General features: G+C 45.2%; 1 protein-coding gene across 2 annotated transcripts in view; it reads right to left on the bottom strand.

The window, feature by feature from the left end:
• The window catches only part of AGBL1 (AGBL carboxypeptidase 1), a 938,649-nt gene that overhangs the window by 888,347 nt on the left and 27,520 nt on the right, over positions 1 to 22,782 (bottom strand). The window contains exon 3 of one of the 2 annotated variants that reach the window (XM_053223586.1): positions 18,798 to 19,700. The gene's annotated coding sequence lies outside the window, so the exon portion shown is untranslated. Of the gene's footprint in view, positions 1 to 18,797; positions 20,257 to 22,782 lie in introns of those variants that run through there. The other variant, XM_053223587.1, reaches the window with a different exon arrangement.

Below are 22,782 nucleotides of genomic sequence, written 5' to 3' on the forward strand. Positions count from 1 at the left end.
CATGTATTGCCTTTAGCCCCTTGACAGGAATCTGAGAAGGACTGAATTTTCCATTTAACAGAGAAAGGCAGATATGGGGGAATCCCATATCCCCTATATATAGTTATATAGGGGATATATAGTTATATAACACAACTGTGCCCCCATTTTTTAACTCTAGGCTGGGGTTCTCTGGGAAAATGTTTGTGGCTGATATGTGATCCCATCTTTTTTCCAGCAAGCACACCTCTCTCTCTCCCCCACTCTTCTCAACACCTCCTCTCCTTGACCCCTTTCATCCTGAATGGCACGTCCCCCAAAAAACTCGAAAAGGAAGCTTAGCTCTTATATAAACTTTAAAGAATGTACTTAACATCTTGCTTGAGTATGATAAGCTCTCACAGAAATAAGAATATCTAAAGTAAAGGGTTCAATTAAAACCATTTGCTCTCACATTCAAAATTCTTTCCTCCCTGATTCCTAATTCTGGCTCTTAGAGACTTCTGAATATTATCCTTCCATTTTCTCTAAGCAACGGTATCATTTGCTGTCGTTCCAGCTTTTCCTGTCTCTTGTTCCTAAAACTTTCCATCAGCTTTATGCGCCCTGTGATTAATGATGATTTAAGAAGGGTGCTGTAGCCTGGCCCACTTGGATTTGAGGCCCAGAATCCTGGGTAGGGTTTCCTACCTATTACCTCCAGGGATAATGTAGATGACCACTAATCTTTATGGCTTCTGCCAGTCCCAGGAGACCCAAGGATCACCTTGGTAATTCACTACAATAGTAAGAGAGGGTTCTCTGTACACACAGTGGGGAGACAGGTGACCAGGCTGGGGACACACAGATCTCATCAATATGGTGTCTGAGAACATCTGTAGCAACCGTGCAGGGAACACATCATCTTCTCAGACGCTGTTTTTCCAGGGAGGTCAACGAGATTAAAAAGTGCAGGCTGCTCCCCACTTGAACAGCTCATCCCTACCTTGTGATTTGCTCAGTTCTGTAGGGTATTTGTTGTTATGTGTCTGCCATACTAGAGGCTGAGAAAGAGGAAGTGGTTTGTGCAAGATCACACAGCCCACCAGGACAGAGCCCTCCCCCTGCAAAAAATGCACTACCCACCCAATCCTCACATGTCCCAGGACTGCCCTATTATGGCAAGCTTCTTGGGGACAGGCTGTATGAGCAGACACGGTGTTGGATGCCAGGGACACACAGAGAAGCAGCACGGGATAAACCTGCTCTCACAGAGCTAACCTTACAGTGGAGGACTTGGATCCAAGCAAGCAGGTGAAGAATTACAAAATGTGGTGTTCTGATAGAAATAATCTAGGGGGTTACAGAAGGAGGAATGTGGGAGGGAGTGCTGTTTGTTTGTTTGTTTGTTTGTTTGTTTGTTTGTTTTGGACAGATAGGGGCAGAGATGAAAATTAAACTGAGATCTGCAGTAGGAAGAGCCACCCATTTGAAGAATAGAAGATAGGACCTTCCAGAAAGAAGGGAGAAGGGAGAAGGGAGAGCATGAGAAAATCTGAGCTAAGAAAGGGCTTGGATGTTGTGTTCCCAAGCTGGAAACAAGGCCAGTGTGGTTGGAGCATAGGGAGAAAAGGAAAGGAGGACAGGGAGGAGCAGATTAGGACCAGCACGCAGGCTGTCTTCAGCAATTTCAATTTCATCATGAATGAGATAGGAAGCCATTGAAAAGTTTTAGCAGAAGAATGAACTGATCACACATACATAATCAAAACTATATTATTGCTGTGTTACACATGGACTTTTGCAGGGTAGGAAGGAGTAGATATGTGCAGAGCAGGGGCTTTGCCAGACTCCCAAGAAGGTTTTCTTAGGCTAAGTCAGTGGGAAATAGAAATAGGGGTATCCACCAATCCAAAAAACAAAACAGGGGCACCTGGGTGGCTCAGTTGGTTAAGCATCCAGCTTTGACTCAGGTCATGATCTCACAGTTTGTGGGTTTGAGCCCCACGTGGAGCTCTGCACTAACAGCTTAGAGCCTGGAGCTTGGTTTGGATTCTGTCTCCCTCTCTGCTCCTCCCCTGCTCATGCTCTGTCTCTGTCTCTCTCTCTCTCAAAAATAAATAAAACATTAAAAAATTAGTAAAAATTAAAAAAAAAAAGAAAGAGCAAGCCTCTGGAAAACTGTTTGATAGTTGGTCAAAAAATTTAAACATATTATTGAACCATAGAAAACAAGGAAACCCTATCATTTGTGACAACCTGGATGGACTTTGAAAGCATTATACAGTGTAAAATAAATCAGAGACAAATACTGCATAATCTAAAAAAAAAAAATAGAAACAGGGGTGAAATACTACATGATATAAAAATATAGAGAGAAATAGGGGTGAAATGGATGGAATTGAGCCATGTGACAAAATTGGGGTTGGACTGTAATGAGGAAAAAAATGAATCTGAGCATCCCACATATCTGTGACTCAGATTACTGGGTGGCTGGTAGTGCCATTGACAGATTAGGGCCAGAGGGCATGGGGACGGGATTCACAAAAATCAAGACGTAGACGTGGCAGGTCTGTGATATGAGATACAATCCTTTCAAGTGAAAATATCAAGGGGTCAGTTTGGGGTGTGGGTCTGGAGCTCAGGGGAGAGGTCTGGCTAGAGATGTACTTTTGGGAATCTTGTTTTGAAAGTTGATGTTTAAGTCTGGAGGAAGAGATGATACCTCCTAAGGAAAGAATGAAGAAAGGAAATAGGAGAATGTGGCTTCTAGCCTTAAGAATTCCCCAAACTTTGGAGGTCAGGTAGAAAAGACAGTAAGGATGATGGAGGAGAAGCAGCCAATGAGGTAGGAAGAAAACTAAAATAGTCCAAAATCTAGGAGAAGAGACTGCTTTAAGGAGAGGGTGAGTATAATCCATGCAGGATGCTGAGGGAGGCATCTCCCATGGAAATGGGGTGACTAGAGACCCTGATGGGAGAAGTCTTGGGGGCAAAGGCAGAAACCAGGGTGGAGCCGTTGATGAGTGAGGACAGCATGAGTGGAGAAGCTTCTCAAGAAGTTTGGTGATGCCAGGAGCAGAGAAACGGGGATAGCTGAAGGACAAGTGTCCACTGAGGTTGTTGTAAAAGGGGGAATCCTTAGGCAAGAATGACTGTACAAAGGAGGGGTTCATGATGGAGGCGACAGAGGAGCTGACACAAAGAGTGATGGTCAGTCCAAATACAGGAGGGTACTTAGGTGGGCACAGTTCATATCTGAGCCTCTGTGACCTCAGTGACATGCAAGGTGGGCACATCAGGGGAGAATGGCAATGGAGGAGGAAGCATGGATAGCCGGAGAAGAGAGTCTGCCTTCTTCTCAAGACACAGACCAGTTTAAGAGTTTGTATTTAAAGTGAATCCAGGCAGCACTGTGGTGTGATCTCTCTGGCCATGTCCAGCAGCTCAGTGCGGGGACTATGATGGTTAATCATATGAATCATCCTGGCTGGGCCATGGTGCCCAGATATTTGGTCAAATATTATTCTGGATGTTTCCACTGAGGATCTTTGTGTGTGTGTGTGTGTGTGTATGAGATTAACATTTAAATCAATAAGCCTTGAATAAAGCAGATTGCCCTCCAGAACATGTGTGGGCATGATCCAATCAGCTGAAGGCCTGAACAAAAGCCTGGCCTCCCCTGAACAAGAAGGAATTCTGCAGCAGATTGGCTCTGGATTGAACTGCAACATTGGCTCTTCCACAGGTCTCCAGCATGATGGCATAGCTTGTAGATTTTGGAGTTGACAGCCTCTGTAATCATGGCAACCAGTTCCTTAGAATCTCCCTCTCCCTGCTCCCTCTCTCTCTCTCTCCCTCTCTCCTCCTTGTGTGTATGTATGTGTGTATATGTGTATATGTACATATATATTCCTAATACAGGAACCAAGAGGCTCATGGAAGCCAATCCAGAACTGGAAGTGAGAAGCACAGAGATGAGGAGAATTTCAAGCAGGTGGTTAGAGTAGACACTCTCTTATTCAAGGGACATACTCTCTGGATTCACAAGGGCCATGATTTGCTAAGGAGACCACTCAACTGGAAGAAGCAAAGCCAGGTTAGAATCATATCCTGGTACTGAGTGAAGAACAGACTGATTTCTCTCCACCTGTGATGTTCCTTTCACCATGAAGACCTTTCTCCTCTTCCTTCAGGAGAGATCTTCCCAGCCTCTGGCTAAAACCTGGGCCAAAGGTATTGTGGATCTCAGGAAAAGGCAGGGATACAAAATGGTTCAAAACAACCCCTTCTCAGGATCATTTCTATGGGTCCCCTATTCAAGAAGTCCACAAAGTAAGCCCTTTTAACCTTCTCTGCAAGTGGGGCCACGCACAGCCTAACAGAGCCACAGCAAAAGGTTGAAGAAAAGTGACCAGTGAGGATGTTAACTTTATAGTCCTATCACCACATCCCGAAATCTGCTATGCGTTCTTATTCACCTCACTGGTAAAAGAGGGATTCCCCAGGACTAAATAATACAAGATGGCCAGACCCACCACACCCGACACTGGAGATTGCCAGCTGCCTACCAGTCACACATACTCACAGCCCAGCAGCAGGCTTTGAGGTGGAAAGAGGGTAAGGTGACCACCAGTTCTCATGATGGTTTATTTGAACAACTCTTTGGGTTGGCAGGGATGTGACACCCTCAGGCTGAGCAACCTGCAGGGAGCAAGCCAACCTGGCTTAGAGGAATAGGAACTGAGCAGGAGCCTTTCCCCCTTGTGCAAAGGGTGGATCTGTCGAGGCCTTGGGGGTCCTGGGAGGCTCACAGATGTCAAGGCAGGACCAGCACTTGAAATGTTATGTCCTACAGCACAGAGCTCCAAATTCCTCTTTTCAAATGCTGTGATTATCTTGTGAACAGCACATTTATAATAAAATATTTTGGTACGTGTTAAAGGAATTAATGGGAAATGTAAATATTTGAAATATGCCATGATTTATTTTTTAAAAATGTCTATCCATATGTCTTAGTCAGCCAGGCTGCCATAGCAAAATACCACAGACCGGATGGCTTAAACAACAGAAATTTGTTTTCTCACCATTCTGGAAGCTGGAAAGCCAAGATCAGGGTGCTGGCATACTCAGGTTCTGGCAAGAGTTCCCTTCCTGTCTTGCAGATGGCTGCCTTCTCACTACGTCCACATGTGGCCCAGGTAGAGAGAGGCTGCTCTCTGGGGATCTCTTCTTACAAGGGCACTAATCCCATCATGAGGGCCCCACCCTCATGACCTCATGTGGACCAAATTGTCTCCCAATGACTGCACCCCGGAGTGGAGCTTCACTACACCGGAGCTTAGAGCTTCAAAATATGAATTTGGGGGGAACACAATTCAGCCTCCTGCAGTACACAGTAGGAAACCACTCAATAATAAAAAGGAAAAAGCTACTGACACACAACCGTGTGGGTGAATCTCGAAAGCATTATGTTAAGCCAGACACAAGAGTATATACTTTATGATTCCATTTATACAACATTCTACAAAATGCAAAACTATAGGGCCAGAGAGCCAATCTGTAGTTGCCAAGGGCTGGGTGTTGGGGGAGGGGATTTACTGCAAAAGGGCATGAGGGACTTTTTTTTCAGAGCAATAGATAGAGCTGTTTTATATATTGACTGTGGTCATGGTTACACCACTGTAGGTATTTATCAAAACCTATCCAGGTGTATACTTTTAAAAAGGTGAATTCATCTCATGTGGATACTGAGAAACTTGACAGAAACCCATGGGGGAGGGGAAGGAAAAAAAATATGAGGTTAGAGCGGGAGAGAGCCAAAGCATAAGAGACTCTTGAAAACTGAAAACAAACTGAGGGTTGATGGGGGGTTGGGAGGGAGGGAAGGGTAGGTGATGAGCATTGAGGAGGGCATCTTTTGGGATGAGCACTGGGTGTTGTATGGAAACCAATTTGACAATAAATTTCATATATTAAAAAAATAAAAATAAAAAGGTGAATTCTATTGCATGTGAATTATTCATTAATATACCTTAACCCCACCCCAAATATCATCTTCCACTTGGATAATGCTTTATATTTAACCATTTATCCATTACTTTGTTGATTCACAACAACCTGACAAAGTTGTATTATTACCTTTATAAGACACAGGGCACTGGAAGGTAGGTGAGTTTTGAGCTCTTTTAACTTGAAGGAGACCCTGTCTTCTGAGTCCTAAAGGAGAGCTCTTCCCTCTCTGCCCAGAAACTCTGCTTGGGCCGTAATGTCAATGACAGCCCCCTCTCCTACACTGGGATGTGTTCTGTAATACATGTTCTCCATCCATTCTTTTATTTTCTTCCCACTAATAAGCTCTAAGGGAAGGATCACTGTCCCACTTTACAGATGAGAACAGAGAAGTGTTAACTAATTGGTCCAAGGTCAAATGGCAAGAACAAGGGCGTCATGATTTGAACCCACATCTAAATGGCTGAATAAACCTGTGCTTTCTAACACCAAGCCCCACACTTCTCAAATACAAGTCTAGTTCCAAATAAGAACCTAAAAAACAAAAGTCTAAAAACATCACAGGAAACAAGATAATGAGGAGGCTCTTCAAGTAGGGAAGGCTAACAAGACAGTGCTAACCAGTCTTCTAGGTATTTTATTTTTGTTTTTAGTCCATCGGTCCTTAAAATTTCTCAACCTCTCCAGACACTTCCCAATTAGTCACCTTTCTCGATGCCCCATCCACCTCTCCTAGACTTTCCGTTCTGCCCAAAGTGCAACCCCGCACTGACTACAAGTTGATCAGCAAAAGGCGAAAATGCCAGGCGGGACCAAGAGGTCTTAGCAATGGCACAGCGGCAGACTCCAGCAGTGGACACCTGCCACCATCTCACATAAGTGCCACGGCGGGGGCACAGGCTCCCACTGCCCCTATGAAGGGCACCGTCTGTACATGTCTTTTCACTGGAAGAAGAAGGTCATGACTTAAGAAGAGAACAGATCTTTTCTTTGCCCTTGTCATCTGGGCAACAGCAAGCTTCACAGATGTCTCCATGACACCCCCGCCTCCCGCATACCTGAACATGATGCCAGCAGATTCTCCTTTGCAGACAGAGGATCTGGGACAGAAGACGGAGAATGTCTTGCCTGCCTCCTTGCAGCAGGAGGAAAGGAAAAAATTTTGAGAACCTCCCATGAGTTTTATGTGTCATGCTATTAATAGTTAACATCTAAGGAACACTTCATGTCGGGAACACTTCCTTTTTCTTAATGTTTTATTTATTTCTGAGAGAGATAGAGCACGAGTGGGGGAGGGGCAGAGGATCAGAGGCAGGTTCCTTGCCGACAACAGGGAGCCCAATGTGGAGCTCAAACCCACAAACCGGGAGATCATGACCTGAGCGGAGGTAAGACGCTCAACTGACTGGGCCACCCAGGCGCCCTGGGAACACTTTCTGTATGACAATACATTTATGAGATACTTCCATTACGTCATTTTCACATACATTACTTCATTTAATCCACTCAACAAACCTGTTTGATAAGTACCATTACAACCTCCACTTCACAGATGCCAAAATCGAGGTTTATAAGGATTGAACACCTTGCTTCAGCCACCGCATCATAGAGAGAGATTTCAAATCCAGAGATGCTGGCCCTGAAGTCTCAATTCTTTACATTATACCACCTCACCTACAGTGTTGGATTATCCACCACCCGCTCCAGTGTTTCTATTTCCCAAATCAGCTCTGAACCCCATCTAATGCTAGAGAAAAAGTGGGTATTTTAGAGGAATCAGCATTTTTCACCACTCTTCTCCCTAGGGAAAAAAAAATCCTACATATCAACTAATATTTCATGAACATTTTCTGAGCTTCTACTACATCCCAGGCACTGTACTAGATGTTTCCACATTATGTTACCTAACAGAGGATTTAGATATTCAAGAATAGCCCAGGCGTGCCCCCCCGTAACTTAGCACACATCCCTAATCAATCAGGACGCTCACTCCACTTGGGTCTAAATGCAGCCTCAGAGCCCTTCTCAACACAGAGCTCCAACAAACTGCTAAAATCTGCCAGCATCACACTAGATGAAGCCTACTGGAACTCCCTGCTGCAGAATTCCACAGGCAGAATCGACAGTGACACGGCACCAAGGAATAACAGAATGGAATATTTTCAGCAGAAGTTCTGAGATCAAATCCTTGTTCTACTTCTCACTAACTGGGCATGAGCAAGTAACTTAAACTCTCCTAGCCTAATAGAGATGATAGTAAGATCTCACCTATGTCACAGGACTGCTGGACCCAGAATTGTTGGAAGGAGGGAGAAGAGAAGGCTGTAAAACCAGGAGCCTGGGGCAAGAGAACCAACAAGAGTTAAGACAGTGAGAGAGCACAGAAGACAGGTTTTTGCCTGGGACACAGCCTAAGATTTTCCACAAAGGAGCCATGCTGGGTGGGGGGTCGAAATGCCCTGTGCTACACCGCAGGGTTTATTATGCACAATTGGTGGGAACCTCTCAGTAAACAGTAGGGTTGAGCCAAGCCCCCCACCGCACCCTGAGCAGAAACACGCTGGCCAGGGAGGAGCCTGGCTGCCTGGTTTGACTCCCAGTGCAGCCACACACCAGCTGTGTGATGTTGGGCAAGTTCTCTGACAATTAGAAGGTGGAGAAATGGAGAAGCCAGGATGTGGACATGTTAGCCTTCACAGGTGGTGTCTTATTTCCTTCTTGAAGCAAAGCTGCTGCACTGGCATGATTGTCGTCCTTTAAGAGATGATGAAGAAGAGTCCCAGAGGTTACATGACAGGTCAAGGACAGGGGAGTCACAGAGCTGGGCTTCAACCAAGGGAGTCTGACTTTAGCAATGACCATGGCCCAGGGCACCTGGGTGACTCAGTTGGCTGGGCATCTGACTTCAGCTCAGTTCATGATCTCATGGTCTGTGGGTTTGAGCCCGGTGTCGGGCTCTGTGCTGACAGCTCAGAGCCTGGAGCCTGCTTCGGATCCCGTGTCTCCCTCTCCCTCTGCCCCTTCCTCGCTCATGCTCTGTCTCTCTGTGTCTCCCAAAAATGAATAAATGTTTAAAAACAAAAAAAGAAAAAACAATGACCGTGGCCTTCCTTCCGCTGCCCATTGCCTGAGCTGTGATCTGGCAACTTCACTAAGCCCACATCACACCTCATGCCTTGCCCTTCCTCTGAATTTTTGCTGCAGTGGCTGCCCCAAGGATGCCTCATGAGCTGAAAGGAAAAGAGAAGCAGCAGAATTATGAAGACACAAGGTCACAAGAAGGACAAGTGAGGGCTACAGCCCGGCAAGCATTTGCCCTTGGCCACTCTGAGGGAGGAGCTACCCTGCCCCTCCCAAGTGCGAGGCTGTGCCTTTTCCACCTGTCACCAGCTCCTCCAAGGCGAAGCACTGGATATTGCTAAAGCATCCATCAATTTCCAAATACAGTGCTAAATGATGTATCTGGGTCATAAATACTGTATAAGCACTTTGCAAACGGGTTCGTTTTTGTCACCATTTCAACCCTTTTATACATCATTACCTATTCTGACCATTTAGAACAAACTGTTTGAGAAACAGGAGACAGCCCACAGCTAGCAGTAGCCCCTCTTAGATTATTCTCGGAAGATTTGGCAGGGTGACAGTGGAGAGATGGGGGCAGATATCTGTCATCCTCAGATCCGCTCACAGTCCAGCCCGCCTGATCAACCTGTGCCCAAGTGCAACCTAACAGGCTTTATTTGAGCCCCGCTGTGGCCATTGGGCACCCTGCTTTGAGCCAGGGATCAAAAGCATCACAATAGAAGGAGACACAATCGCTCTCCTAGATAGCCCACTCTGCCCAGACACCACATTGTAAAACTCACCCAGCTTTGCCAAGTTGTTGGGCCCAACACCAGAGCGATGGGGCCATTGTCCTTTGGGTAAAAATGCTGGCTGTCCCTAGCTCCATCTCCAAACTGCCAGTGTGACCTAGCTGAAGGGTGGAGAAGCTTCGGAGGCATAGCCTAGGTCAGAGAAGAGCCTCTGGGAGGAGGCTAATTTCTCAAATAACTCAATTAGCATTGAACTTGCAGGTTTGGTTTAGTTACATCCTAAGGTAGGGAGGCTCTTCTTATGCTAAGGGTGGATTTGCATGTGGCAAACAGCCCCTCTTGCTGAAGCAACAAGAAGAATGAGGCATACTTAAAATATCTGTGTGAAGGCATCAGAGATCTCCTGAGCTAACGAGGACTTGATGACACAAGAGCACACAGTGAAGTGCAGGCAGGGGGGCGCCATCACTTCACAAGACCGTCTCCCCTTGTGGCATCTGCCCTTTCCAATATAGCGACTGCTGGCCGAAAACTTGGACAAAACGTAGGTGTCTTGAGAGCTTCAAAGCAGTAACATTGAAGTCTGGAGCCCATCCAGCAGCAAAGGCTCCAGAAAACAGTCCAGACTCTCCATCGAGAACTCTAAAGGGCTCCCCTCTAGGAGCTGGGTGCCAGCATGCATACCAGGGCCACAGAAACTGAAGCCCGCCTTCGAATCAGCCCAGACCCCGAGCACTCCATGCAGCCGCTATCAGGCAACTGGAACTGACACACCAGGTAGAGGCTTGTGTGTCCCGGGAGGAGTTCTGATTCTGGAATTAGAAAGGCCTGGAAGGTCCCGTTGTGTGTCCGGGTCCCTTAACCATTCTGCCCCCCAATCTCCTACCCTTAAGACAGAAGCTGGTGGAAACAGCAGAGATGCCTATGGCCTCCCCAAGCACATACTGGGCACCTGGGAAACAGAATCAGGGGTGAGTAGGGAGGAGCAGTGCACTTTAAGGAGGCAGGAGACTAGACCAGCCCCAGCTCCACTGCCTGGCTGTGTGATGTTGGGCAAATCACTTGGCATCTCTGGGTCTCAATTTTCTAAGTTATTAATAGAGAGGTTGGCTTACAACCTCTAGGGTCACCAATCAGTTTAAATTCTCTGTTTCTTGCTAGGCGTCTTGCAAAGTCTAAGCTAGATAGATGGATGATTGATAGATAGATGACAGATACATGCATAGGTATATACACATATATAGACATACAGACACATATACACGTAAATACAAATTTTTATAGAATTGTCGAGTATTTATGCATATACATATATATGTGCATGTGAAAAATATATATACTTTTTTTTAAAGTTTTGTGTCTTCTCAAGAATATTTTCATCTAGGGCTTTCTTTGTCAAAGGGTCTCTAGCAGGCATCACATAGCGGTGGGAGCTGCAGGGAGACATTTCTGCCTGGACCTTACCAGTTTGTTCTCCCAGGTACAGAGCTCAGGATGCCCCCAGATCACACTAGTCCAGGTACAGCTTTCCCCCTATTCCAGAGCCATCTCCTATTTCAGGCTACAGAGGACTGGAAGCCAGTGGAAGAAGAGAAAGCATTTATAAATAAATCCTAAGAGCCTCCCCAGCTGACTTTAGCAACAAAAAGCACTACACCTGAACCTGTAGCTTCTCCCTTAGGACACTACAGAATTCCTTGAGGCTCTGAGACTGGACTTACAGAGATGCTCCCATTCCCAGTGGGTGGAGGGGCCTACAAAAGGCATCTGGCGCTAATGCCAGCTTCCGCACACACCAGAGTTTCAAGTTGGCCAGGAGGAGGGATGCCAGCGTCCCCGGAGCATGCCCTTGGGGAAAACGCGCTGAGAGAACACGGGAGCTGCTGTCAAGGAAGACAAGTCAGGGGCTCAGGGCACTGCCTGTGAGAGAGACAAGTGGGGCTGGGATCCCAGCATTCTCCACGGGGTTCCGGGAGAGAAACTGAACATTGTCCTCCACAGAACTATGTAGCCGCTTCCTTGCCGCTAGAAGATTCAGCACAGGTGAACTGATCACAAATGTGAACACCTGAGCCAGACCGCCTGGCTTTGAAACGCAGCTCTGCCATGCTCTACCTGTGCAACCTTGGGCAAGTCACTTGACCTCTCTGTTCCTTCATCTATAAAATGGAGATCATCGTGTCTGTTTCAAAGAGTTATTGAGAGTTGAATGAGGGCTTGAACCCTTGGCCCTGGATAAACTCGATCCAAGTATGAATTATCATTACAAAAGTCCTATCTAAAGTTGTTTCAGTAGCCTTGCTGTGGGCAAATGCATCTCTCCCAGCATTTCTCTGTTGGCTCCTGGGCGTGCATGTACAGCTTCAGCCTTCTCTTCCAAGGTACCCTTTTCCCGTCTGGGCAACAACCCCTTGTCGGTTTTGTCGCTTTCTCTGGCCCACAGGAAATACTCGCATTTGACCTCAGTCCGTGGGGGTGGAATGACTTTCCAAAGGCATCCTTCTGTTCACTGAGTCACCTGCAGACAGCTTCAGCCACAGGCTCTTGCTCTGTAAATTCCCCAATTTGAGATAGATATCAGACCACTGTGGCTTTCAAGCACCAGGGGACGCATGCCAAGAGCTTTGAGAATTCCCATTAACATTCTTCTCAATAGGTTTGGGTCAGAAAGAAAGAATCCCCTGGTCCTCTGCTGCCAAGGGTAAAAACCACTGCACAGCTCTCTCCAAATTTTAATCACCCCTCTCCTCCTTTCCAACTTTTTATGTCCTGTCTTTCTACCCCTTTTCACACCCTCCAGTGGGTAAGTATTTGAGGTTCCAAAACCAGTTTGCAACTATCTCTTCTGTAAATCCTCTAGCAGCAGACTTTGTGATATGGGAACAGTTGGCCTTCGCTGTCTTAGAACAGCGATGGAGGTGCGAGTCCCATTTTAATATCCTTTCAACAGAAAGAGTTCAGAAGCGAAAAGCACCTGCTTAGTATAAATACTTTAAGGAAAATAGGCTGGGAACCTCACCGATGGCCATAATTACTCCCAGGGTTCAAGGCTGAAGGAAGACAGATATCCTTGCCTTGGTGTGAGGCCATTTCCTCACCAGCGGAAACGGGCTGCCAGGGGCACTGAAGATGTGCTAAATCTGCACAGGAACATTTTCCACCAGCTGCCTGCTAACTTCCCTTAGGGGCCAAGTTCATTATCCTCTTAAAAGCTTGCTTTCTCATGCAGAGGAGCTTGGCAGGCCAGAGAATGTGTGGGTCCTTATTCTTGGCCTGTGGCTTCCACAAGAACTTATTTCCACGGACCACTGCTCAAGCCCAGGGGCAGCTCCCACTCCTGCACGTGGTCAGCACGTGGCTGTTGTTACTCCTTCTGGGGCCCAGCTGCCTTTCCAGAGGGACCTGAATGTCAGCCGTCCTAGGTTCAAATTTTGGCTTTCCCACTCCCCAGCACTGAGACTTCCAGTGAGTTATGTAATTTCTGCAGACCTCAGTTTTATGCCCTGTAAAATGGAAGTCTTAGCTCCTTGCTTTGAGGCTCTGGTGTGTATGTGATAGGATATTGTGCACAAAGCATAGATCAAAGTGCATGAAACAGAGCAGAGTCTCAGGCACTTTGTTCCCTTTCTTCTAGGGCATGCTATAATCTGTGATTTTTTTTTTAATGTTTATTTTTGAAGGAGAGAGAGAGACAGAGGTTGAGTTGGGGAGGGGCAGAGAAATAGGAAGACAGAATCTGAAGCAGGCTCCAGGCTCTGAGCTGTCAGCACAGAGCCCGACACAGGGCTCAAACTCACACACCATGAGATCATGACCTGAGCTGAAGTCAGACGCTTAAACGACTGGGCTACCCAGGTGCCCCTATAATCCGTGATTTCTTATATTGTTCTTCATTCCATGGGTCTTAACACCACGTCAGCACCAATACGACACAAAATAAAAACACTGTCCTACACTAGAATAATAGTCTAATAATTTTTACCATCTGCTTTCACAGGGACACAAAATGTAGGTACTGACAGGACATATAGAGGACCAGCCCAACAACCTCTTTATTTCACAAATGAGGATGCTCAGGGGACAAGGTAGATGCATGGTTTAGTCCAAAGAGCCACTTAATTGAAGATCTGACCCAGAAGCAAGGTCTCCTGCCTAACTTGGGGCTCTGTATCTGATTACCCTATTTCTAGGAGTGGCTGGAAGAGCATGATAAACTACGGATCGAAGAAAGGGGAAGTGTAGGAGGAACTAGAACCAGAGTAACAAGCGGAGGTAGGGAAGCCACAGGAAAGACAGAGCCAGAGATGGCAACATCAAACCACTTATCTTATTGGGCATGTACTCTCTACCTGCTCAAAGCTACCTGCATTATGGACATTACCATACTTATGCTTACCAGTTCTTTTTTTTTTTTAAGTTTTATTTATTTATTTTGAGAGAGAGAGTGCACGAGCAGGAAAGGGCAGAGAGAGAGAGAGGGAGAGAGAATCACAAGCAGGCCCCACAGCAGCACAGAGCCTGTTGCGGGGCGCAGTGTCATGAACAGTGAGATTATGATCTGAGCCGAAGCCAGGAGTCAGATGCTTAGAAGACTGAGCCACCCAGATGCCCCCTATGCTTAACAATTCTATAAGATGATTCTTACTATTCTCATTCCAACATGGGAAATCCAAGATTCTTGGAGTTGAGTAAACTTGACCTACATCCTATAGTGAGAAAATAGTGGAGCCAGGTCTGTCTGCCTCCCAGTTTGTAGGCATTAGGAGAGTTCAATCTGCCAGCAACATAGTCAAAGCATCCAGAAACAATCTGTCTGGGCAAGTTCATATGCCTGCATGTCCAAGATAAAGCCACAAGAATGGCTCCATAGGATGATGGAGATTTGCTCTGCAGAATGTATTCATTCATTCATTCATTCATTCTCTTTTTATTTTTCTCCTTCATTGAATAAGCACTAACCCCTGTCCCAGATAATGCTGAGAAACTCCTCCCAGGATTTTTGTGCTGCTGCCCATGTGAACATCCCATCCCCACTCGATTCCATGAAAACCATGGGAATGTGCAAAACATCCAGGTAATAGTTCCAAACCCAAATCCATTATGGACTGAAAAAAAAAAAAAGTGCATTGAAATCCTAACCCCCAGTAACTCAAGATATCACCTTAATTGGTGACAAGTTCTTTGCAGATTAGCCAAGCTAAGCTGAGGTCCTTAGAGTGGGTCCTAACCCATTATGAGTGAAGTCCTTACAGAAAGAGGAAATTGGGACACAGACACACACAGAGGGAAGTAATGTGAAGAAGCACAGGGACAATGCCATGTCAGACAGAGGGTGGGTATGAATCAATTATAAGCCAAGGAACACCAAAGATGGCCAGAAAACCACCAGAAGTAGGAAGAAGCAAGGAAGGGTTTCCTGTAGGTTTCAGAGGGAGCACGGCCATGCTGATATCTTGATTTCAGACCTCCAGCTTCCAGATCTGTGAAACAATAGTTTCCTATTATGTAAGCCACCAGTGTGAGGCACTTCCTTATGGCAGTCCCCAGCAGGATAATATAGAGGTGCTCCACACACCCCACCCTCAGCCCCTCAAATCCCTCTCTGTCAAGCCTAGAAGCATCTATACCTATTGCTCAGAGGGCTCCCAGATGCCTTTTGGCAATCAAGCAAGCCCAGCCCTCTATGACTCATCTATGCCTCCATTCTTCTAAATTTCCCAAGTACCATTTCTTTTTTTTTTTTTTAATGTTTATTTATTTTTTGAGAAAGACAGACAGTGCTTGAGCAGGGGAGGGGCAGAGAGAGAGGGAGACACAGAATCAGAAGCATGCTCCAGGCTCTGAGCTGTCAGCACAGAGCCTGCCCTGAAGCTGGAACTCACAGACCGTGAGATCATAACCTGAGCCGAAGTCGGACGCTTAACCCACAAAGTCACCCAGATGCCCCATTCCAAGTACCATTTCTATGCCAGATACTATCTTGGTTGCTGGGGTCACAAACATGGGGGCATAAAATACACACCTCTTGTACCAGGGAGCTCATATTTGAGAGGGAGAAGTATGCTCAGAAATTCAGGCAGGCAGCTCAGAGTGCCCTCCACAAAGAGGTCGTCAGAGAGGGGATCAGGGAGAGGGCCAGACAGGGCCTGCCTTCTAGGGCTGGGATGTGAGGCACCATATCCAAGTCAAACAGAGGCCCAGCCGGCTGAACCGTAGTTCCAGAACCCAAATGAGAGCCAGTGCTTTGGGAAGACAGGACTGGGAAAACTCCTCCTACCTAAGGATTGGTGTGGAAGCCAGGGCAGGAATGGCCCTCTAGTAGGATGACAGACAGCATCACTGCTCTCGTGAGAAGCAGACAGGATGTGAGTAGCTTCTCTACCCGCCACACGCCAGGCTGCTCAGAAATCTCACTTGCAGGGGGGATCTTCTCTCCCCAGCGAGGCTGTCCCCATGGTTAAACAAAGGTGCATATTTGCAAGAAACTTGGCAGAGCTATCTCAGATTTGTCAACAATCTTAACAATTTGCATGATGTTACCAATAAAGAGTTGCGACGCTGAAAGGAACATTTCTAAGCTCTCAATAATGAAAAGCCAATTTGATCCATCTTACTGCAGGGAAGACTGAATCATCGTCCTATATGATTTTATGGTCTCTCTCTAAAAATATTACAAAATCATTGTCATGTGAAAAGGAAATCAAAGAATACACAGCCACAACAGGCAGAGAAGAAAACCATGATGGAGGTGTGCAGGTAGGTAATTAATTAAAAAATAAATAAATACAATGTTCCCTTTCTAGATTGTGTGATATCTAAGCTATTCAGTAGCTTGTTTTGTTTTGTTTTGTTTTGTTTTTAATTAACACACTGTTTCCAATTTTAGGTCCACAGAAAAATTGAACAGAAAATACACAAAGTTCCCATAAACCCCCTCACACACATACTCCAGTTGACTTGGCAGCTTTTTTTTACATTTATTTATTTATTTTGAGAGAGAGAGAGTGAGTGGGAGAGGGGCAGAGAGAAAGGGAGAGACAGCATCCTGAGCAGCGCACTGTCAGCATGGAGCCCACCATGGGGCTCGAACCCACAAACCATGAGATCATGACCTGAGCCAGGATTAAGAGTCAGATGCTTAACCAGACTGAGCCACCCAGGCACCCAATTTGACAGCGTTTTTAAAAAAAATTTTTAATGTTTATTTATTTTTGAGAGAGGAGAGAGAGAGAGAGAGAGAGAGAGAGAGAGAAAGCACGAGCAGGGGAGGGGTCTCAGAGAGAGAGGGAGACACAGAATCCAAAGCAGCCTCCAGGCCTGAGCTGTCAGCACAGAGCCATATGTGGATCTTGAACTCATGAACTGCGAGATCACGACCTGAGCTGAAGTCGGATGCTTAACCGACTAAGCCACCCAGGCACCCACTCTTTAAAAAAATTTTTTAACGAAAAAATTCATTTTGCACCTAACTTTATGTTTGTAATTTTGTACCCCTCTTCTCAAGAGCACCTTCCACGTCTCACAAGCTTCGAGCCCCACAAAGCCCAGACCAACCTCCCTGGCCGGCCACCCCTCTGGCTGGTTCCATTCTCACTGCACAGGCAGCACACATCACAACCAAGCACCAGCCTGCACTGAGAGGGGAACAGCGAGGCAGGAGGCCTGGAACTGGTGCCCCGCTGCCCATGTCCTTCAGACAGCGCTCTGCCACAGGCCTTCAGGCTTCCTCCTCAAGGTCCGGCTGACTCATCTCCACAAGAGAGGTTGTGACTTCACCTGCTCATCTGGCAAAGGGATCATAATGGCAACAGGCCTGTGATCCCCTAGCCACAGCCTGAAATTCACTCACATTCATGAAGCTCTGAAAACGGAAGGTTTTTCAAAACTGGTCAACAGTGGAACCTGATTCAAATGGGTAAGAGACTCTTGGTTATCACTTCTGATACAATTTGGTGTGAAGTTTTATGTATTTTGCTGTTTGATTTCAAGTGCTGCCCCTGACCGCACGAAGGCTGTTCTGTCATAAACAGGACGTGTGCCGTGGTTGCTTTTCTTAAGTCTGCAGAACTCAGAATTTCCAGAATACCTCTGGCCCCAGGGGCTTTGATGAGGGTTTATAAACCTGAGCCTATCCCATGGGGTTGCTGTAAGGATGAAAAGTGGTAATGCGTACAAAGAGCCTTGGAGAATCACAAACCACCAGCCAGATGTAGGCGATGGTGGTGGTTGTAACCGTGACCATCGGCACCATCATCACCCTGAAAGTGGATAAGTAAGAGGAAAGGGAAAAGCCTGATTGCATTTCTGAATAACATGTCCACTTGGCCTGAAATCCAAACACACTTCCTGGGTGGGATAAATACTCACACCAACTCCATGCCTATTTGGAGGACCCTAACCCCAAGGCCTCAGAGCTACTTGATATGCCCCAGTTTTGCGGGAGCCCACTGACCTACAAGTTTAGCAGAAATGTGAGGTCCATTGCTAGGCCATCCCAAAGCTCCCTGGGCCCCCATTCCCCTTCTCTAAAGGATGGGAAATAATAGTAACCACAGTCTGTATTATGGGCTGAAATGTGTCCCCCAATCCTCCAAAATTCATATATTGAAATCCAGATCGAGAGGCCAAGATGGCAGAACACATGGAAGTTTTTTGTGTGTCTCGCATCCCTGAAATGCAGCCAGACCAACACTAAACCATCCTGCACACCTAGAAAACTTATCTGAGGGTTAACACAACAATCTGCACAACCTGAACCACAGAACTTGGCAGGTACACGGTGCGGAGAAGTGAACTGGGGGAGAGAGAAGCTGCGGGGCTGTTTTTGCTTGTGGAGAGAGGACGGAGATGGGGGAGGGAAGAGTATCGGAAAGCATCCCCCTCCCAAAGCAGCTGGAGAGACAGCGGAAAAGCCGCAGGGACCGAACAAAAAAGGGAAAAAAGAGAGGAGTTAAATTCCATTAAGACTATAAACAGGGGGAGTGCGGAGTCTGCAACTCCGCAGCTCGTTACCTGGCGGAGATCTGGTGGGAAGGGCGGATCCTCAGGAGCAGAGTGGGGTCTGGGAGGTTCTCAGGCCACACGGGGAGAAGCGGTTCCCCTGCTGGAAGGACATTCGGTAGAGGCCGTGCAGCCACCCGGTCCCAGCAGACCCTGGAGAACAACCACATTGGCTGGTGCTGGAACAAGGTCGCTGGGGTGAAGTCCGGTGCCAGGTGTGTGTTGTGATTTTCCACAGTCCCTGAAACGCTGCTGCTACACAAACGCGGGAACTTTTTCTGGGGTGGCTGGCACCCGGCCGAGGTCTCTGGGCATTGGCAGCAGCAGGGTCCCACAAACATTCCTGCGGGCGGCCGGCACCCGGCCGTCTGGGTGAGACCCTCCCGCAGAGGGGCGGAGCGGAGCGGGTCAAAGCCGCGGTCCCTCAGAAGTGAGGGGTGGGGAAACACAGCCGCATCGGAGGTAAAACTCAGGAAGGAGGTGCCACCTGGCAACCTGACGGCTTGGTCACGGAGGGTGTAAAAGCGGGCAGTGCAGGGTAGCCCGGGGCAAAGGACGTTGCGCGATTGCTGATCAGAGAGAACAGGGTTCCAGTAACAGAGACTGGGTAGATGCGTGACGCCATTGCCACTGCTACCGCGCACGCGCATACGTACCTATAAGCACCACAACAATCTACCCCGTAAGCTAAGCAGCGCCATCTAGTGGAGAATGGAGCCGTTACACTAAGCCCCGCCCAACTGGGCCAACCTCACTCTTCAGGAACACAAGTCTCTCCCCCTGCTTAGTTTATGGACTATAAAGTGCTTCATAGTTTGACTTCTAAGGGAAAACGATGCAATTTCAATTGTATTTCAGTCTGTTCACTGGTCCATCTATTCCATTTTTTTCTTCTTTTTCATTTGTTTTCTTTTTCTTGAAAACAGAAAGAGAAAAAAATTATTTTTATTTTCACTTTTTATTAAAAATATTTTTCTTTAAATTTTTTCTACTATATTTTTCACATTTTGTAAATTTTCCAAATTCTATTTTACTTCCATCATTTCATCTTATTCTATTTCACTGTATCCATTTTTTCAAATTTTCAAATGTTTCTTTTCTTTTTTACCTCTTTAATCTATCAAGCTCCTTGCAACAACCAGACCAAAATACACCTAGGATCTAGCATCATTTATTTGACTTTTTGTGTGTGTTGTTTTAATTTTTTAATTTTAATTTTTTTTACCTCTTTAATTCCTTTTCTTCCTTCAAAATGACAAAACGAAGTAATTCACCCCAAAAGAAAGAACAAGAAGAAATGACAGCCAGGGACTTAATCAACACAGATACAAGCAAGATGTCTGAAACAGAATTTAGAATTGCAATAATAAGAATACTAACTGGGGTTGAAAATAGATTAGAATCCCTTTCTGCAGAGATAAAAGGAGTAAAAGCTAGTCAGGATGAAATAAAAACTGCTATAACTGAGCTGCAATCTTGAATGGATGACACGGTGGCAAGAATGAATGAGGCAGAGAAGTGATTCAGCGATATAGAGGACAAACTTATGGAGAATAATGAAGCAGAAAAAGAGGGAGACTAAGGCAAAAGAGCACAATTTAAGAATTAGAAAAATCAGTGACTCATTAAAAAGTAACAATATCAGAATCATAGGGGTCCCATAAGATGAAAAGAGAAAAAAGTGGTAGAAGGGTTGTGTGAGCAAATCAGAGTGGAAAATGTTCCTAACATGGGGAAAGACACACACATCAAAATCTGGGAAGCACAGAGGACTCCCATTAGATTCAACAAAAACTGACCATCAACAAGGCATATCATCAAATTCACAAAATTCTCAGACAAGGAAAGAATCATGAAAGCAGCAAGGGAAAAAATGTCCCTAACCTACAAGGGAAGACAGATCAGGTTCACAGCAGTCCTATCCCCAGAAACTTGGCAGGCCAGAAAAGAGTGGCAGGATATATTCAATGTGCTAAATTGGAAAAATATGCAGCCAAGAATTCTTTATCCAGCAAGGCTGTCATTCAAAATAGAAGGAGAGATAAAAAGTTTCCCAGACAAACAAAATTAAAGGAATTCATGACCACTAAAAAGCACTGCAAGAAATTTTGAGGGGGACTCTCTGAAGGGGAGAAAAGATGAAAAAAAAAAAAAAGATCAAAAGCAACAAAGACTAGAAAGGACCAGAGAATACCACCAGAAACTTCAACTCTACAAGCAACATAATGGCAATAAATTCCTATCTTTCAGTACTCACTCTAAATGTCAATGGACTAAATGCTCCAATCAAAACACATAGGGTAACAAAATGGATAAGAAAACAAGATCCATCTATATGCTGTTTACAAGAGACCCACTTTAGACCTAAAGACACCTTCAGATTGAAAGTAAGGGTATGGACAAAAGAAAGCCAGAGTAGCCATACTTATATCAGACAATCTAGACTTCAAAATAAAGACTGTAACAAGAGATGAAGAAGTTCATTATATCATAATTAAAGGGTCTATCCAACAAGAAAACCTAACAGTTGTAAACATTTATGCTCTAAATGTGAAAGCACCCAAATATATAAATCAATCAATCACAAACATAAAGAAACTCATCGATAGTAATACCATAATACTAAAAGACTTCAACACCCCACTCACAGCAATGGACAGATCATCTAAACAGAAAATCAACAAGGAAACAGTGGCTGTGAATGATGCACTGGAACTAATGGACTTAACCGATATATCCAGAACATTTCATCCCAAAGCAGTGGAATACACATTCTTCTCCAGTGCACATGGAACATTCTCCAGAATAGACCATATACTGGGACACAAATCAGCCCTCAACAAATACAAAAAGATCAAGATCATAGCACGCATATTTTCAGACCACAACACTATGAAACTCAAAATCAACCACAAGAAAATTTGGAAAGATAACAAATACTTGAAGACTAAAGTACATCCTACTAAAGAATAAATGGGCTAATCAAGAAGTTAAAGAGGAAATTAAAAAGTACACGGAAGCCAATGAAAGTGATAACACCACAGCCCAAAACCTCTGGGATGCAGCGAAGGTGGTCATAGGAGGGAAATACATAGCAATCCAGGCCTGCCTAAAGAAGGAAGAAAGGTTTCAGATATGCAACCTAACCTTACACATTAAAGAGCTGGAAAAATAACAGCAAATAAAACCCCAAACCAGCAGAAGACAGGGAATAATAAAGATTAGAGCAGAAATCAATGCTATTGAAACCAAAAACAACATTAGAACAGATCAATGAAACCAGAAGCAGGTTCTTTGAAAGAATTTTGTTAAATTTTATCAATTTAATTTTATCAATTGATAATCAAAATTTATCAATTTTGTTAAATTGATAAACCCCTAGTTTGATCAAAAAGAAAAAGGAAAGGACCCAAATAAATAAAACCAAGAATAAAAGAGAAGAGATCACAACCAACACAGTAGAAATACAAACAATAATACACGAATATTATGAGAAGTTATACTCCCCAAAAATGGGCAATCTGGAAGAAATGGACAAATTCCTAGAAACATGTAAACTACCAAAACTGAAACAGGAAGCAATAGAAAATTTGAACAGACCCATAACCAGTAAAGAAATCAAATTAGTAATCAAAACTCTCCCAAAGAACAGGAGTCCAGAGCCAGATGGCTTTCCAGGGGAATGCTACCAAACATTTAAAGAAGAGTTAACACCTATTCTCTTGAAGTTGTTCCAAAAAATTGAAATGGGAGGAAAACTTCCAAACTCTTTTCATGAAGCCAGCATTACCTTGATTCCAAAACCAGACAAAGACCCCACTAAAAAGGAGAACTATAGACCAATTTCCCTGATGGACATGGATGCAAAAATCCTCAACAAGATGTTAGCCAACCAGATCCAACTATACATTAAAAAAATTATTCACCACGACCAAGTGGGATTTATACCTGGAATGCAGGGCTGGTTCAATATCAGCAAAACAATGAACATGATTCA

Source organism: Acinonyx jubatus, chromosome B3 (genome assembly GCF_027475565.1).
Source record: "Acinonyx jubatus isolate Ajub_Pintada_27869175 chromosome B3, VMU_Ajub_asm_v1.0, whole genome shotgun sequence".
NCBI classification, from domain to species: Eukaryota; Metazoa; Chordata; class Mammalia; order Carnivora; family Felidae; genus Acinonyx; species Acinonyx jubatus.